The sequence below is a fragment of the Triticum aestivum genome, chromosome 3B (genome assembly GCF_018294505.1).
Source record: "Triticum aestivum cultivar Chinese Spring chromosome 3B, IWGSC CS RefSeq v2.1, whole genome shotgun sequence".
In the NCBI taxonomy this organism is placed as follows: domain Eukaryota; kingdom Viridiplantae; phylum Streptophyta; class Magnoliopsida; order Poales; family Poaceae; genus Triticum; species Triticum aestivum.
This window is the reverse complement of record NC_057801.1, coordinates 817117797-817137468: the sequence shown is the minus strand read 5'-3', so window position 1 is coordinate 817137468 and position 19672 is coordinate 817117797.

Here is a 19672-nt window from a genome sequence, read left to right as displayed (position 1 = left end):
CGACGGCCCGTAGGAGACCCATGGATCCTATAGCCCGTAGCAGGGTCAAGGTTACCACGGTCCGTATATGGCCCATGGTTGTTGCGGCCACTAGCAAACCAGAGAAAAAGAAGACTAGGAAATAAATAAGCCTGAAACTAACGGTAGGCTATTAAGGCGATTGCACAGATTACATCCACTCGGCATCAAAGATCGCCACTAGTGCAAATATAGGGAACACCCTACACTATAAAAAATGGCTTGTTGTTGTCTTCAGCCGGCGGCTGGATGTCAAGAAAATTTTTTGTATCACACCAAAATAAATTACAACAACAAAACAAAAGGATGGTTGGCATAAAAGTTAATAGTCTAGCAGATAAATGCACCACCAGAAGTTCAGAAGCTTAGTTCATTTGAGGACTGTTATGTTTTCATGTTTTCTTGTCCGATGGAGCACCATAACCTTCACCTTCATTTCTCCTAGGCTCCTGAACAACATAGCAAATGTCTGATAGACTAGTTTCAAAACCATGCATATCTTGATGACATCGAACAATGTCTCTATTTGTTTCACAAAGGGTCTCTGTTAGGGAATGAACTTGTGTCTGGAGCACAGATACAACATTTTTTTGAGCTTGCATATCTTGATCATGAGGCAGTTTGGATGAGATTTCCTTAACAAGAAACCCAGTATTACGCATGAACATGCTTTTGGTACTGTTAGTGGACAGGTACTGACCCGCTGCAGCAAGAGCTGACATTGCGGTTATAGTTACCTCGCCACCTTCTGAAGGTGGCGGTTCCACCATTTTTTCCATAGCTTGCTGAAAAGTTTGAGTTTTTACATTAGTAGTACCAGAACAGAAGATATTAAGGAGGCAAGAAAACCAAACAAAATAGCTTTGGTCTATATACAGAACTTATTCCGGTGAACCCATGTAAAATATTTGTTGTATTTTATTGCAAAGTACATAATAAAACCAGGTTCCAAACATATGACCATGTACCATCGCTAATGTATTGTCTATTTCTTCACATTGTATTGAGGGCTAAGGATAAAGAGACGAAGTTTATAATACTGTAAGCATAGTATGACATCATTCATATCACAGAACAACTGAGAACAGACAAACAGGCAATTGTAACATTGTGTGGGCAAGTCCACCATGGAACTAGATTACATTTCAAGATCAACGGAACATCACTCCTCTATTTTAAACCTTGTAAGGTGCAATGATTCACTAAGACAATTGTATATAAAATTGAAAAGAGTAATAGACATTGGCTGCAAACCATGTTGTTCAAGGCACAAGTCAGAGTAAGTAGTAGTTAAAAGGCATGAGGATTAAGGAGTTACAACACCGGCTTTGACTGATGTAGTTATGCCCTTCTTCTTGCTGGTGTGACAGTCCTTGAAGATTTCCACAACATTTGGTTCAGGTACTTTTTGGTCCTTGCGAGGTTTCCTCTGCATTTGGAACAAGTCAATATAGATCTGATAATATGGTACAACGAAAAGAGTGAAACAACAGCTGATTACAAGAGCCTCGCAGTATGCAATATAGCTACGAGATCCTGTCGTCTATTGGAGTTTCACTTTTGTATAGTTGGCCTTGTTCTTTGAACAGTTCACCTACAAGTAGATAGAATTGTGTGGAACATGCGTAAATAGGACTTCAACGTGTGATCTGATCACATATATATAATGTAACTGATACTTGGGATCAGACGAGTGTTTAACGAGGCCTCTCCATTCTTCATCCGATATATTTTCCACTGGAGATGTTGGGCAAGTTCACTGTTAGCCTTGCCTTCAAAGTGAGTTTTCCTCAAGTTATACCGATATTGTTGCAGAGCAGACTTGAAAACATGGGTGCAAGCTTGTCTGGTTGCATCATCTTGGCTATCCAACTTGAACCTCATCTGTTGAAAATTATGGGAGTCTCATTACCAGCAACCTAGAAAATATAGGACAGAGCACGACGATATTACTAGCTTCCATACATAACCAAACTTACAGATAAATGGTCGAGGAAGGTGTTGAACTGGGTTTCGTCTTTGTCATTCCTGTACTGAATCCATGTTGGGAGGATACGTACATGACACCTAACGGCAACCGCTACCTCTGATACTAACTTGGCTGACTCTGTAGCATCACGTGGCCTTTTAAAATCTACCTCAAAACGGATCTCTAGTATTCCTCCTCTAGGTTTAGTTAACCTATCGATCATTATCACTGATGTTTGTTTCCTCTTGCGCCTAGGTTCTAGTCAAACAACGAACATCGGAAGTGTTAGTGTACATCAAACTGTGAGACTACATATAAAGAAGCTTGCAACTGTAACTTGACTCCAGCAACTACTTTCTTGTTGTTGAAGCTCACAAGGTTCATCTGATCTTGCCAATTCGTCTTGTGTCAAGAGGGCTTTTTAAATAGTGTCAGGTGGCAAGGGAGCTTGGGAACGTGCTGCTAGCTCAGTTGGCGCATGAGTAACTCGTGCAGTTGGTAGTACTGTGGAAGGTGTTGCAACAACTAGGGTTGTCTCTGCTTGTTTGGTGGCAGCTATTTGTTTCTGTTTGGCTTGTTCTGTAGCTCGTGTAGCACGGGATACCCTGTTTGTAGAATTTTCCTCCGGACTTTGACCTTCTATTGCACCACTAGTACTAGCAGAATCTGCAGGATTCTTCCGCTTCCCATTCCCTGCCATTCTGTGTTTCTTCCTCTTTCTCTATGCCATTTTAAGTCAAGCCGACAGGAAAAACGAATAAGAATTTAGTTCTTCAGAACAAATTGATGCGTGATACAGACGAACTAAACTTTGATGTTAGACAACCACATGATAGGAGGATGTAATATGTACGAAAAACAAGACGAAAGAGATAACCAGAACTATGATGTGTAAACTAAGCAGAATACATTTCACTAAATTATAAGCAATGCAATGGAAGGTAGACACCATATGAAAGATTCTACAAATATCGCTCTGCCAAGTTAACAGTGTCTCATCATAAATGGTGTTTAAACAAATGTGAAGCATTACAAGAAATAAATCATATGCAAGATGCAAACAACATCACACTACCAAGTTAGAGGTCTCTCGCCATTAGTGCCATTGCATATTCACAGCATTGCATATTCACAATTTATGATGTGTAAACTAAGGAGAAGGCATTTCAACAAATTAGAAGCAACGAAAACTAGACACCATATGAAAGATGCAACGAATACCACTCTACCAAGTTAAAACGGTCTCATCATAAGTTCCATTTCAAAAAATTAGTAGTACAAGCTAGAAAAGAATGCGAGATGTAACCTATATCACACTCCCATGTCAAACATGTCTTATTGTAAGTGATTGTTGCAGGTTACACAACAGTAGTAATTTGATGCAAGGACATGGTGTGATAGACAGATATTGTATGTTCTAGAAACAGGAACACGTGTCTTATTCACAAGTATAATGTGTAAAGTAAGCAGATGGAATTCAACAAAATTAGAAGCAATACAAGCGAGACATCACACATAACATGCAACCACATATAACAGTGCCAAGTTAGAGGGAGCACCTTTGATGGTGCACTAGTGGAGACGTGCTCATCATCAACACAGCTACGTTGAGTGCCTATGCATGTGTTGTCTTGCAAATCATCTTGGGGGATGGAGGAGTAGAATCTGTAGAGGCCCTCCATTTGGAAGGAGCACCGTTATCGGTTGCCTTGCTAACTTCCATCCGCTTTATTGATTTTGAATTGTCAAGTAAAACCAACAAGAAAAAGAAATACTATTCTCTCTTCAGAACGCATTCATGCATGATACTGACAATCACTACTTTAATGTAAGGCAAACACATGATACTAGGATGGAATATGTACAAAAATAGGACGACATGTCATGTTCACAACTGTTTGTGTAAACTAAGCAGAAACCATTCCAACAAATAAGAAGTAATGCAAGCTAGACACCACATGAAAGATGCAACCAATATGACTCTGCCAAGTTAAAAGCGTCCCATCATAAATGACATTTCAACAAATTAGAAGCAGCGCATGCTATAAATCATATGAAAGATGCAACTAATATCACAGTACATATACTAAAGGTGTCTCGTCGTATTGATTAATGCGGGATACAAGAAAACAATAGTTTTATGTAAGGACATGCTTAATAGACAGATGTACTATGTACTAAATACAGGAAGTCATGTCACGTTAACAGGTATAATGTATAAGTTAAGTAGAATATCACATGCACCTTAACCAGATTGGAAGAATTACAATGTAGACACTATACAACATGCAACAACATATCACACTGCCAAGTTAGAGCAAGAACCTGCGATGCTAATGTAGGGGAAATGCTGTAATCAACTAGAGAGCTACATTCACTATCTTCATCTATTCTTGCTATTTCTTGAGAATCATGTCGGGAGGCTGACTCTGGATTCTTTAAATGAGGAGTAGTCCACTTGCCTGACTGCCTCATCATAAGTGATTGATGAAGGATACACAAGAACATTAGTTTGATGTAAGAATATGGTTAATAGACAGATGTACTAGTATGTACCAAAAACAGAAAGGCATGTCATATTCAAAGGTATAATGTGTAAGCTAAGCAGATGCAATTTAACCAAATTGGAAGCAATACAAGCTAGACATCCGGCTGGAGTGGTGAGCATGATCATCTAGGACCTGAGAGCCTGGTGAGAGGCAGGCTGCTTCGCTACCATCGTGGCTTTTTAGTTGGCTTCCAGGTGATGCCTGTCTATGCTGGGCTTGTCACTGGCTGGGCCAGTGCCCTGACTAGATATTTGTCTTCTGGTGCTCACGGGATGGTGGTTCATGTAAAAAATATATTTCCTTATCTTAATAAAGAACGACTTCGTCCTTTCGAATACAAGCTAGACACCATATGGAACATGCAACCACATATGACACAGCGAAGTTAAAGCAAGGACCTGGGATGGTGGGTCATTGCAAGCGATGTCATTAACTCCAGAGCTACATTTACCTTCTCCAACAGCAGACACTTCACCCTTTATAGCACTGTAATGTGCCTTGCCTACCCGCATACGAAGCTGGAGCGACTTCTCTCTTTTCTTTTCTGCTTTTCTCGAGGCAGAGTCTGAAATACCCTTGCATAAAAACACAGTAGTGAGAGTACGGGTGAAGTGTGTGCAGAACTAGTGCACTGTAAAAGTAGCAGATAGCAGGTGGCTGAAAAATAAATGACAGGAGACATATGCTAGATCTACGACATTGCATGGCAAACAAAATTAGATTCTACTCCGTATGATTTTGTAATATATGAGCACAGGAAATGCAGGTACTCCTCCAGCACACCACCACATCTGGTCATATCAAGATAACAGTCGACTAAAAATAAATAGGTCAGTCAATTTTTTATGAACCGTCCGATCTATAAGGAACGAGCAGATGGCCTTCGTCTACCTCCCGCCAGTCACTGTTGACGATCTTTCTTGAACCACAAGCGGACACCGGCCCAGACCCCTGCCTCCGCTGCCCCGCCCTCCCCTCGACCACACACAACCGCCATGCTTGGCAGCGCCTAATGGAGGCCTAGATTAACGGGTCCTCGGACAGCCGGACTATATACATTGGCCGGACTGTTGGGCTATGAAGATACAAGATAGAAGACTTCGTCCCGTGTTCGGTTGGGACTCTCCTTTGCGTGGAAGGCAAGCGTGGCGATTCAGATGTGTAGATTCCGTTCTCTGTAACCGACTCTATGTAACCCTAGCCCCCTCCGGTGTCTATATAAACCGGAGGGTTTAGTCCATAGAACAAGGCCAACAATCATAATCATAGGCTAGCTTCTAGGGTTAGCCTCTATGATCTCGTGGTAGATCAACTCTTGTAATACTCATATCATCAAGATCAATCAAGCAGGAAGTAGGGTATTACCTCCATAGAGAGGGCCCGAACCTGGGTAAACATCGTGTCCCCCGCCTCCTGTTACAATTAGTATTAGACGCACAGTTCGGGACCCCCTACCCGAGATCCGCCAGTTTCGACACCGACATTGGTGCTTTCATTGAGAGTTCCACTGTGTCATCATGATAAGGCTTGATGGCTCCTTCCATCATCTACACCAACTAGGTCTAGGGTGAGATCTTTCTCCCTGAACAGATCTTTGTATTCAGCGGCTTTGCGCTGCGGGCCAACTCGCTTGGCCATCTGGAGCAGATCGACAGCTACGCCCCTGGCCATCAGGTCAGGTTTGGAAGCTTGAACTACACTGCCGACATCCGCGGAGACTTGATCTTCGACGGATTCTAGCCCATGACAGCCGCACCCTGCAGCCACGATGAACATGACTTAGATCTTCATCGGACTGTGCTTAGGAGACAGCGCCTGTAACTGACCTGGCCCTAGATCCAGAGCAGATCACGCCGTCCGAGGACGGGGGGCTAGACCCCACCATGGAAGCCGCATACTCTACGGCGCTTGAGCCGAACACAGATCTAACCTCCAACAAGGTCTGTGTCATCGGACCCTCGGACTCACCTCCGGCCATAGGTTCCGAACCATGTGTATCCGCGCCCATCGAATCTGACTGGGCGCTGATCTTGGAGTTCAGCTTCGCGGACATCTTCCAACACTCACCCCTGGGTGATATATTAAACTCTATGAAATCCCTCTCCTTGTCAGGAGATTCTTGGTCGAACTATGTCCGGCTTGAGTGGGAAGCGGACGTCGAAGAACTTCGTTACCCACCCACCAGCCACATGATAGCCACTGTCGACAACTTGACCAACATGCTTGACTTAGACTCTGAAGACATCGACAGTTTGGATGATGATGCACGAGAATAACAAGAACCACCGCCCACAGGGCGCTAGACAGCCACCTCGTCATACGACATTTACATGGTGGATACACCTAAAAAAACAATGGCGAGGAAAAAAAGGATACAATTGAGGATAAGCCTCTTGAGAAGCAGCCGAAGCGCCGACGTCACCGGCGCCGCTCTAAACCACGCTATGGTAAAAACAGTGATACTGGCACAAGAGACAATAGCACTCTGGACGAAATGTCGAAGATGAAGACGACCCCGCCCAGCCAAGCTTCGAACAGGACAGACAGGAGGACATGCGAGCTAGCCCTGATGAGCAGGCCACGAATGAAGACTCGAAGGACGATAATTACATGCCTCACTCCGAGGATGAGGTGAGCCTCGGTGACGAAGAATTTACCGTGCCTAAGGATCCCGTCGAGTAGGAGCGCTTCAAGCGCCAGCTTATAGCCACTGCGAAGAGCCTGAAGAAGAAGCAACATCAGCTTCAAGCTGATCAAGATCTGCTGACTGATAGATGGACTGAGGTGTTGGCAGCCGAGGAATACGGACTCGAACGCCCAAACAAAAGTTACCCGAAGCGCAAGTAGTTATCTCAATTCGATGACGAGGCCTTGGAACCAGCACTACCAGCTCACCGACCGCCACGTAACCGAGAAAAAACGGAAGCCCAGCCCACATTACCTCGCCGAACAAATAGAAACACAACAGCTCGGGGATGCATGCATGACCTGCAGTACGACTTGGAGAACAATGCAGGCCACACCAGATCTATCTATGGATCGCGGGGGTGCGCCCTGACATATGACGATGGCTACCGTGCCAGATATAATAAAAAAACCTGTCCAGGCCAAATAACGAAAACTAGCTTCATCCAAACTATGTCACGACGTAGCCCGACATAGAGGCGCTGCACACCCCCCAATGCTTCACCAATGAAGTAATGGAACATGAATTCTCAGAAGTGTTTAAACCTGTGAATATCGAATCGTACAATGGAACAACAGACCCCGCGGTATGGATTGAAGACTTCCTTCTCCACATTCATATGGCCCGCGGTGACGATCTCCATGCCATCAAATATCTCCCGCTAAAACTCAAGGGACTAGCTCGACACTGGTTGAACAGTCTGCCTGAAAACTCCATGGGAAGTTGGGAGAGCCTGGAAGACGCATTCCTTGACAACTTCTAGAGCACCTATGTCCGACCTCTGGATGCCGATGACTTAAGTGATATAACCCAACAGCCCGGAGAGTCAGCCAGGAAATTCTGGACTCGGTTCTTAACTAAAAAGAACCAGATCGTCGAATGTCCGGATGCTGAAGCCCTAGCAGCCTTAAAGCATAACATCTGTGACCAATGGCTCGCCCAACACCTCGGACAAGAGAAGCCTAAGTCCATGTCAGCCCTTACGATGCTTATGACCCACTTTTGTGCGGGCGAGGACAGCTGGCTAGCTCGTAGCAATAGCACCTCAAGTAAAACTGGCACTTTTGATGCCAGAGATAACAACGGCAAGCCCCGACACAACAGACACAAGCGTCGAGGTAATGGCAACAACGCCGAAGACACGGCAGTCAACGCCGGATTCAGTGGCTCCAAGTCCGGTCAGCAGAAGAAGCCATTTAAGAGAAACAATCTGGGCCCGTCCAGCTTGGACCGCTTCCTCGATCGTCCATGCCAAATCCACGGCACCCCCGATAAACTAGCAAATCATACCAATAAAGAATGTTGGGTCTTTAAACAGGTCGGCAAGTTAAATGTCGAAAACAAGGGAAAGGGGTCGCACATTGATGACGACGAGGAGCCCCGGCCACCGAACACAGGGGACAGAAGAAATTTCCTCCCCAAGTCAAAATGGTGAATATGATATACGCTACCCATATCCCCAAAAGGGAGCAGAAGCACGCTCTAAGGGACATCTACGCGATGGAGCCAGTCGCCCCAAAATACAACCCATTGTCCACTTGTTCGATCACCTTTGATTGAAGGGACCATCCGACCAACATCCATCATGGCGGTTCAGCCGCACTAGCTGGTGCTCGGCCCTATTATCGATGGATTCCACCTTACATGAGTCCTTATGGACGGTGGCAGCAGCCTGAACCTCACCCTGGGCATTTGGGTACCCTAACCCGTTACCAGAACCTGAACCCGAACCGAATTACCCGAATTGTCGGGTAATTCGGGTATCGGGTTAGGGTTCAGTTCTCGTTTTCTGGCTATTCGGTTTTCAGGTTCGGGTTCGGGTTCTAGTCTGGAAAAGCCGAAATACCCATAGTGCCCGAATTATCCATAATACCCAAATTATTCATGTTACCCATACTAACTAAAATACCCATACTAACAAAATACCCGTACTACCCAAATTATTCATACCAAAACTTGATGTGTGCTCCGAATATTTTGGGTATTTTGGGTACCCGAATTACCCGAACCAAAATTTTGGGTAATTTGGGTTCGGGTATTTTTTTGGTAGAAAAAATTTTGGTTCCCATTTTTGAGTTTCCGAATTACCCACAAACCGAACTACCCGAACCGAAATAACCGAAATACCCGAATGCCCAGGGTGACCTGAACCTGCTCTATCAGGATACAGTGCGCAAAATGGGTATCGATCCCTCAAGGATCAAGCCCACCAAAACCACCTTTAAAGTTCTCAAACCAGGTGTAGAGGCCTGTTGTACACAAACAATCACACTAGAAGTGGGCTTCGGATCTCCGGATAATTTCCGAAGCGAAGAGTTAATCTTCGAAATCGTCCCCTTCCGCAGTGGTTATCATGCACTGCTTGGATGAACCACATTTGCTCGATTCAATACGGTGCCGCACTATGCTTACCTCAAGCTCAAGAAGCCCGGACCTCGCGGTGTTATAACAGTCAATGGGAATACAGAGCGTTCCCTCCATACGGAGGAGCACATCGTGGACCTTGTAGCAGAAGTACAGAGCAGCCTTCTTAGGCAGACCCTCAATTCGGCAATAAAGCCCCCAGACACCGTCAAGCGAGTCCAAAATACTATTGGACAAGACCGACCTCTCCGGCTGTGGGAGTTCAATCCGGATGGCCCACGGATTCTTCAACACTTCATGGGTATGACACCACTGGAGATGTACAAATTATTCTTCGGATCACAAGAGGCGCGTCCGGAATTGACCGAGGATGCTGGCCTAAGCTGCAATCGCCCGGATACTCAAGTAAATAGTTCCAAGTCCGGACATACCGTTTGTTTGCCTTTCGATAATTCGCCTTATGACCAACTTCCTTCTAAACAGGAGTGGGTAGCGGAAGCAAAATTGATATGGTGTCCGGCCCCCCACCCCGAGACCGCGTCGGATTCCGTGCTGGTTCGGATGCTTGAGGTTGCGCCTCCAGAGGAACGCGAAGGGGAATGCATGAAAGCTACTGCCTCGCCTAAGGAGGCTCTTGAAAGAGGGGGGATCGAGAATCCCTCCCTCCAAGGGGAGAAGAGGACTGCCTCCGAGGACCCGGGGGAAAAAGCCCCTAAACGGGGGAAGAAATCTTCGCCAGAGGGTCCTACGTCCGGGGAGGCCCCGGCCGCACAATCTCCCTTAAAGAGTCAGCCCTCCAACGAGCCGTAAGTAGAAAGAAAGGAGTTTTATAATAAGGGACATCCCTATTTGTGCTTCTGAGGATAAGTAAAGTTTTTACCTTGTAGTTCGGATCTCCGTCCTTCGCAAATGAGCTCGTCTTCGGGGGACCTTCGTCCGGAGATGATGGAGAGCGAGACGCCTCCGTCCGGGGCGCCGTCGGATAGGGCGGACGAGCCTGAAGTGTCGTCACGGAGGGAGCCCCTGGTTTGGCAAAGCCGGATAGTTCGGCGCCAACTGGTGTATGGCTGAAGGATCTGCTTGAGAAGGCGTCTATCTCAAAAGAACACCACGCATTGATGAGCATGGTGATTGAAAGGATTTCGCCCGCCGAAGGCAGGCTGCATAATGCCGTCATGAGTTTGCTGGCAGGGTTTGAGGTACGTAAAAATGACACACCTTTTAACAGTTTTGCATATAGAATGCGCCCTGTATAGATAGTAGCCCCTGAGACTCGGTAGGTTGTCGAAATCGACAGCGTGCCGAGGATCAAAATCGCAGGTTTAAATTTCTGCCGTGCCGATGCAGGTGGCGGGTCGTCCGGGGGCCAGCCGGACTGATGGAGTTGCTGAACTAAAGCGGCAACTCACTATTGCGGATGCGGACATCATGCTGGTCAACAGGCGACTTGATGAGTCGCAAGGTAAGTGTTTCTATGCGGTCACTTGGTAAGGGAGCCGAAGCCAGCTCCTTACAACATGTGTGTGAAATGCAGATAGTGCCGCTGCTGTGGAGAGCCTTTGGACCGAACTTGCTCAAGCCAAGGAGCAGGCCAGAAGGAGTAATGCGACGGCCTCGAGGGCGGCCGAGGAGTTAGCGGCCGAAAGGGTCGCACACTGCCGGAGCAGGGAAGAGATGGCCGAAATGGCCGTGAAGTTAAAAGATGCTACCGACCGCAATGAGGCTCTTGGGAAGGAGCGCCTAGTGGGGCAAGAAGACCTGGGGAAGGCCACTGCCGAAGCCAAGGATGCCCGCTCTGCAATGCGGGCTATAAAGGAAGAGCTGCGCCAGGCCGGAGATATTGTAGCTGGCAAGCCTTTTCTGCTGCACCGAAGCTTTACGGATCCAAAGTATGCTCAACTGGGCCAACTGTGGGGTCCAGAGGACCCTTATATGGACTTAGCAGCGAGTGCGGCGGATGCCGTTGTGCATTTCCGAAGCCAGAAGGATCACAAGATGGAAGAGCTGTTTTGGTCTCAATTCCATAGTCCGGAGTGTTCACTTCCGCTGACCGACCGTTTGGCTGAGTGGGCTGAGCTAAATAGGTTGTCCGGGCTTGTTATGACGGATATAGTGACCCATGTCTGGCCGGATAGGCCCGAGCCGAAGAGTTACTTTGGCTTATTGCAGCAATTTCTTGGGGCGGTGCCGCATATCAAGGCGATGAAGCGGTCGGCCTGCATAGAGGGTGCGCGGATGGCGCTCGCCCGTGTGAAGACACATTGGACAGAGATGGATGCCACCGCTGTTGCGACCCCGGGTTCGGACGATAACCGGTTACCCTCCGAGCACTATTTTGGCGAAGTGCTGCGTGGTGCTCGTGTAATAGAGTCGCAGTGCTCAAAAAATGTTATGTTCCAATGAACGTTTTTATGATGTAAAACAATATTTATGATGTAAGCGCCTTTTATACTTGTGCGTTCAAGTAATAGAAAGATGGCAGTCGTCGGCTTCAGCCCCCACGCACAAGGTGCGGGGGTGTTCGCAAAAAATAGCGCGTTTTCACACTTAATCCAACGTCTCGGTCCTGTAAAGGAGGTGGTAGCATAGCAAACGAGGCAACCGGACTATAATGCTTTATCACTTTCACTTAGCCATGGAGTTCGAGGGTGGGGCTACGACATAGCCCCTGGGGGCACCGCGCTCTACGAATTTGGGGCGCGTATGTGCCTGACCGAGAAACGGCCCTTCGTCAAAGCGGAGGAATTCTAAACATTCCCATGGTCGATCGAGTGGTTGACCAGTCTCTCGCTGTATCATGACAGTCAGTTTTCGGCTTTCTCTACTAAGGTGCTCGCCCAGCCGAACTGGGGCACAATCGCAGTAGTTCTCCTGGTGCCGCGTTAGCCGGTGATTCGGAACGTAAGGCAGCAAAACACAAGAACCGGGCAAACCCAACATTTGACCAAAGACATGATTCGGAGCTGATGCATATAAGGCCTAACTCGAGACGCCGAACACACCCGAAGGTGTTCGGTCTTTACAATAGCGGGAAAAACAATGCCCTAAGCCCCTTGTGTCCAGGTACGGGCAAGTTCTTCTGGCGCGGCCGATGCCAAAACGCCAGTCTCCACTCTGGTTATAATGAGAAACCAGGGGATTATAGCAACAAGAGACAGTAAGAAAGGTTTACGTGTCTTAGTCTGAAAAGAGTCCTTGCAACGGGTCCCTACTGCACGTCTGCGCCTGTGTCTCTGTTGTGTCGTATCCTGGACGGGTGTGCACGCTGTTCATCTGTAAAAAGAGAGGAACTTAGTTTGAAAAGAAATCGTGCGAGAAAGTGCATAAAAATTGAAATATAGATTAATAAAGTTGAGCCTATGCTAGCTCATTATGGCTTATATGTACAAACCCTTGTGAAGGGGTGTGCGGCTAGGTAGCCCCTAGCTTATTTATTCCGGACTCGTCCAGCCGTGTCCGGGGTCTCAGGCGACCTTTTAATGAAATGATGCCACGTGGACCGGGCATTTTAAGCGTAAGAGACGCGTAATGTGGTATTGCATTGAAGCGGACGAAAGCTTCCCGTCCCAGTGATGCTTGGTAGCTACTTTTAAATGGGGCGACATGAAAGGTTAGCTTTTCTCGTCGGAAGTTGTCAGGTGACCCGAACACAACTTCTAGTAATAATGAACCTGTGCACCTGGCGTAAGGGCCTGGCGCCACTCCTTTGAAGGAAGTGCGGCTATGCCGAATTGTAGTAGGGTCTATCCCAACTTGCGGATTGTGTCCGGATATAGCAGGTTTGAGTCTCTGCCGCCGTCCATCAAAACCTGCGTGAATTGCAGTCTGTCTATTATGGGATCCAATATCAGGGCAGTCTATCCTGCGTTCTGGATACTTCTGGACTAATCCAGATGGTCGAAAGTGATTGGTTTTGACATCCAATCTCGGTGTTCCGCTGGGGTGGACCGTGCGACACTTGTCTTAGCGAGTGCCGTGTTGGTTTTCCGTACTATCACATGAAGCGAGTTTACTATTTTGACTTCTTGTGGGAAAGTCTTTTGACTTCCGGTGCTCTCCTGGTGGGGTTCGTCATCGTCCTCGCTTGGCGCATCGAGCCCCTTGTGTCCGGCGTTGAGTCTGCTGGACTGTTTAAAAACCCAACAATTTCGGTTGGTATGGTTTGCAGGCCTTCCGGAGGTACTGTGGATTTGACATATCCGATCTAAAATTTTGTTTAAATTTGATAGCTCGTCGCTGTTGTCCTTAAGAGGCAGTGTTTTATTGTTTGGCCGCGAGCTTTTGAATCCGGCGTTGACCGTCATGCCCTTTGGGCTTTTTTCTTTATTCCGGCGCCGATCTTTCCTGCGCCGTGATTTTCCGTTTCCATCTCTGATCTCGGATGTAATCGGGTCGCTGGTGCTGCATCTTGCTTGCCAGCTATCTTCTCCTGTGCAAAAGCGCGTCATGAGGCTTGTTAGTGCGGCCATTGTTCTTGGCTTCTCTTGGCCGAGGTGTCTGGCGAGCCATTTCTCTCGGACGTTGTGTTTAAAAGCTGCTAAGGCTTCCGCGTTCGGACAGTCGACTATTTGGTTCTTTTTGGTAAGGAACCTGTTCCAGAATTTGCGCACTGACTCTCCGGGCTGTTGGGTTATATGACTCAGATCGTTTGCATCCGGAGGGCGGACATAAGTCCCTTGAAAATTTTCTCGAAACTCGTCCTCAAGCTCTTCCCAACTTCCAACAGTGTTTTCTGGGAGGCTTTTGAGCCAATGCCGAGCTGGCCCTTTGAGCTTGAGGGGTAGGTATTTTATGGTGTGGAGATCATCTCCTCTAGCCATGTGTATGTGTAGTATGTAATCTTCTATCCAGACTCCGAGGTCTGTTGTGCCGTCGTATGCCTCTATGTTTATGGGTTTGAACCCTGCTGGAAATTCATGATCCAGCACCTCATCGGTAAAACATAGCGGGTGTGCGGCGCCCCTGTATTTGGGTGTGCCGCTGTCTTCGAACACTTGTCGTGTTGTGTTACTTCCTGGGGCCCTCTTTTTTGGCCCGTAGATGGACCTAGTTGGGCCGTCCGTTTTCCCAGGATCATAAGTCGGCTTGTGTGCGGCACCGCTTGTCGTTTTTGGCCTATCATCTGGCCGTCCATCCGGCCAGGCGGCCTCTTTATTTTTTGACTGTGAGGGCTTTATGGCTTCCTCGTCAAATTCTGGCAGCAACTTGCGCGTCGGGTAGCTCTTTGTTTGATGGCCATTGCCATATTTGTCTGCGGTCTTGAGTACTTTGCTCCACTTCATTCTGAGTATGTCTTCCGCTGTTTTGAGCTTCCGTTTTTCCTTCTTCAAACTTCTTGCAGTGGCGACGAGTCTTTTGTGAAGGTTCTTATGCTCCGGTGTTGTGTCCGGACTGTTGATTGCTCCGTGAAGGGGTTGATTATCCGGTTCATCCTGTTCGGATGGTTGCTTGGTTGTATGTTCGTCGTCCGCTGGATTGCCCTGCTCTATCGCTGGGTCATTAGGAATGCTGCTTTGATCGAGGCGGCACTTAGGGCGGCGTCTACGTCGCCGTTTGGGTTGTTTATCGGCGGGATTATCCTCTGCCGTGTCCCGTTGTTCCTCGTTATCGCTTCCCTTTGGGGTGTCCACCATATGTACGTCATGTGACGAGGTGGCCTTCCAGTGCCCTGTAGGCGCTGGTTCTTGATTGTCTTCGGCATCGTCGTCCATACCGTTGATGTCTTCAGAGTCGTAGTTTAGCACGTCGGTTAGATCGTCGACGGTGGCTACAAAGTGGGTGGTGGGTGGGCTCTGAATTTCTTCATTGTCCGCGTCCCGACCATCCTGGACGTAGTTCGGCCAGGGCTCTCCGGATAGTGAGAGATGCTTCAGCGAATTTAAGATATCGCCGAAGGGTGAGTGCTGAAAGATGTCCGCAGCGGTGAATTCCATGATCGGCGCCCAATCGGATTCGACTGGATGGGGCGCAGGAGGTTCGGAGTCCGGCAGGGGGTCCGGCACCTCGGAGTCATGGGCTTTATGCGGGACAAGGTAAGTGTTCGGCTCCATCTCCGTAGAAGTTGCAGCTCCTGAGGCGGTGTCCAGCCATCCGTCCTCGATCTGGGCGATCGGCTCCGGACTATGGGTCGGAGCGGATTCGTGTGCGGCCTCCAAGGTGCTGTCCAGCGGCAGAGTTAGGTCATGCCCGTCGTGACAGCGCGGCACACTCGGCTGTGGCTTAGATCCATCGAAGATCAAGTCCCCGCGGATATCAGCCGTGAAGTTTAGGCTTCCAAACCTGACCTGACTGGGATAAAAGTGTCACCCAGGACTGCGTCATTGTCGATTGAAGAGGCCATCAAGCCTATCGGTGACGACACAGAGGAACTCTCAATGAAAGCACCAATGTCGGTGTCCAAACCGGCGGATCTCGGGTAGGGGGTCCCGAACTATGCGTCTAGGCGGATGGTAACAGGAGACAAGGGACATGATGTTTTACCCAGGTTCGGGCCCTCTTGATGGAGGTAAAACCCTACGTCCTGCTTGATTGATATTGATATTGTGGATGTTTACAAGAGTGGATCTACCAGGAGATCAAGGAGGCTAAACCCTAGAAGCTAGCCTATGGTATGATTGTAATGGTTGTCGTTGTGTCCTACGGACTAGAGCCATCCGGTTTATATAGACACCGGAGAGGGCTAGGGTTACATAGAGTCGGTTACAATGGTAGAAGATCTACGTATCCGTATCGCCAAGCTTGCCTTCCACGCCAAGGAAAGTCCCATCCGGACACGGGACGAAGTCTTCAATCTTGTATCTTCATAGTCTTGGAGTCCGGTCGATGATGATAGTCCGGCTGATGATGGTAGTCCGGCTATCCGGACACCCCCTAATCTAGGACTCCCTCAGCGGTTGTCTCGGCTTGCAGGCGGCACTTGCGAATGACTTACCGTGGTCTCCCTCAATGGTGTTCTCCGTTGAACGCACGTTGCCAAACCACAACGTTCAAGATATCATCAATGTCACCGCATGGGGAAGGAAGTCAAATATAGTTACTACCTCCATTTTTTTGTACACAAGGCCAGTATATCAAAATTAAAATTTGCAAAAGGCCACTAACACTAATCGAGGCAAAATTTGATGGGGTTTGCCTCGTACTAGCAACCAAGGACATTAATATATCCTTGCATGCATGTGGAAGTGAGACGGTTGGTTTGCATCGCGCTGCATTACTCAAGCGATGAGGAGTGAGATGGTTAGCTCTTTGGGCATAGGAGAAGAAAATACACATTAATTGACACGTCGAAGAAGGATTTGTATCGATCAATCCCGCGAAGGAAAACCCTGCCTTTCTTTTTTAACACAAGTAGTACTCGTACATACGTACTTGTATCTTGTTTGGGTCTAGGGCTTGCATTGTCATACTTCGCCACACATTTTTGCCAAGCTTGCCTAAAGTTTTCGAAATGAAAAGGAGGTACACTTGCGCATGGCTGTCGCGGTCGCACCGCACCCTCACACGGTCGCTCCTGCATGCCACGGTCGCACCGCAACCTCACACAGTCGCTCCTACACACTACAAAACCAACCAAGGGAATGCACCCTCACTGACACATGTTGTCGCATGTGAACAAACCAAACTCAGCCATCCTAACGTTGAGACATAATTTTCATTCATAGTGTATGTTTATCCAACTGGATGATCGGGAGGATCCGTACGGCCTGTGTGGTGGTCTGTTGGGGAAGAAGAAGAAGAGGTGAGGAAGAAGGATAAGGAGACGTACGGTATTCATCCAACTGCCTGAAATTGTAGACTGGCCCAAATGATGAAAGTCAGGCGACTTGCATAACAATATATGTTTTCACACAGCAAAAGATCCATAAAATTAACAACATAAAGAAAAACGATCACTGATCGTGGAACGAGACGACCTCGTCGTCTTTGGCTGCCGTCGTGAACCAGCCGTAGCTGTCGACGTGTGTCTCCGCACCGTGGTTGTCCTCGGCCTCCAGCTACTCGTTCATGCGGGGCGTGCGTGCGCTCTTCACGGACGAGAGCACCGCCCAGTTCAAGTCGAGGACGTCCGATTCTGCCTGCAGGAGGCCCTCGATGGCAGCGGCATCCGCGTGCTCTGTGTTGAGTCGAGCCTCCGCCGCCCGGTTCAAGTCCAGGACGTCCGGTTCCGCCTGCAGGAGGGCCTCGATGACAGCGGCATCCGTGCGCTCCGCGTCGAGTTGAGCATTTGCGTCCTGGTCCTCCTTTAGTATCGCTAGGTTGAACCGCTGGTCCGCCTGCACCATGGGGGACTCGGACACCGGCATGAAGTCTACGTCCATTGTCTCATACCCATCAGGGGCATTTTGCGCCGCGACCTCCGCCATGAACATTGGATCGGCTTCCTCCTCCCCGTAGCTTGGCTCCAGAGAAATCGGGGATTGGCCCGCCGCAAAGCGAGCTTGGGAACGGAGGTCTGTGGCATCGACCGCCGCCGCGATTTCTAGGCGGCGCTCCGGCGTCAGCATCTTGTAGTACGTGATCTTGCGGCGCACCATGGCTTTCCGGGGAACTACGGGACACTTGATGCGAGATAGGGGATCGAAAGGTGGGGGAATGGGCTGGAGATTAGGTGTGGTTTTGGGGCAGTGGCTGGCGTAGGCCGAGCAGCGAAGGTTCTTGTGTGAATAGTAGTTCCAGTGACGACCGGTCAATCGATTTTGACTGTGCATCGCTCTTGTCGCATTCGGGTTGCACCCCGGCATGGTAGACCCTCCACGTCGCTCACTGAATGGAACACACTTTGTCTTGCATTTTCGCTCGCTTGTGGGACCGCAGTTGAGAGCAAACTGACGTCCCTCCCCCTCCCCCGCCCGCGTCATTTATACTATCACTACCTCCGTTTTATGCGGATTAAATAAAAACAGAGGGAGTATACTACAGATGAGGATCCCTTGACGTGGCCGAACCCATTGAGTAACTGACATGCGAGGCCTAGCAAGCATGGGGAGGGTAAGCAGGGATACCTACGTCAGAGGATCCACTTCCAGTACTACTCCCTCCTTCCATTTACTATACATGGCTTAATGCATTTTTCGTGGCTAACTTTGACCAAATGTTAGACTAATAATATATGACATGCAACTTACACAAAGCATACGGTCAAATTCATATGTGAAAGGAGCTTCCAATGATATGATTTTCACCTTATACATCTCATGTACTATTAATCTTGTCAATAGTCAAATGCGGTTTTAAAAAACGCATTAGAACATAGTTAATAATAAAGCCAGTCGATGGCTATAAGGAACTGCCATGTCATCTATAGCCATCATCTATTATATGCACTCATACATTAGTGTGGGCTATAAGGTTGGCTATTTCCCGCAAAAAATCATAAGGTTGGCTATTGTATTAGTAGTTTTTTCCATTTCCTCTCTATCTCTTTCTTCATATTTATTGTGTTTAACTAGGAATGCGTATATAGCTAGGCTCTTGCATGAGAGCTCACTCCCCTTACTTTTTTCACATCTCTCTCCTCCACATAGGCCCGATATAAATGGAAGGAGGGAGTACTACTATGAGCAGTGCATACTCTAGTACAGATGTTGTCAGTACTCCACTAGTACTATTGCACAGGGAGCTTAAAAAAGTTACTATTGGACATGCTATATGTGGAGAAATCCTAGTAGGAAGAGCATGCGCGAGAACAAGTACATTCACGTGGTTGAAAACAAATTGGAAACCATCTCGAGTAAAAATCTAGGAGTACGTATGAATCTAACAATATTGATTGGGCGTTGTTGAATGTTGATACTTTTTTATGTAAGTTTGATCAAAGTAGAGATACTTTGACTACACATAAAACTTATATGTAAACTAGAAAGGATCGGAGGTAGTATATTGTACGTTCAAAAACTAAACGAACATTGAATACCCTTTATATATGATTTGCGGATGCTATGGTCACCGGTTCGAAATTTGGAATCCACCTTAGGTATCACACATGCCCCCACTCGTTCTCTCTCAATTTCATCTCGGGGTCCGGAGATCGATTGAAAGAGGACTAGGGTGGGTATGATATGTTCGTTTCGCTTATGAACGTACAAT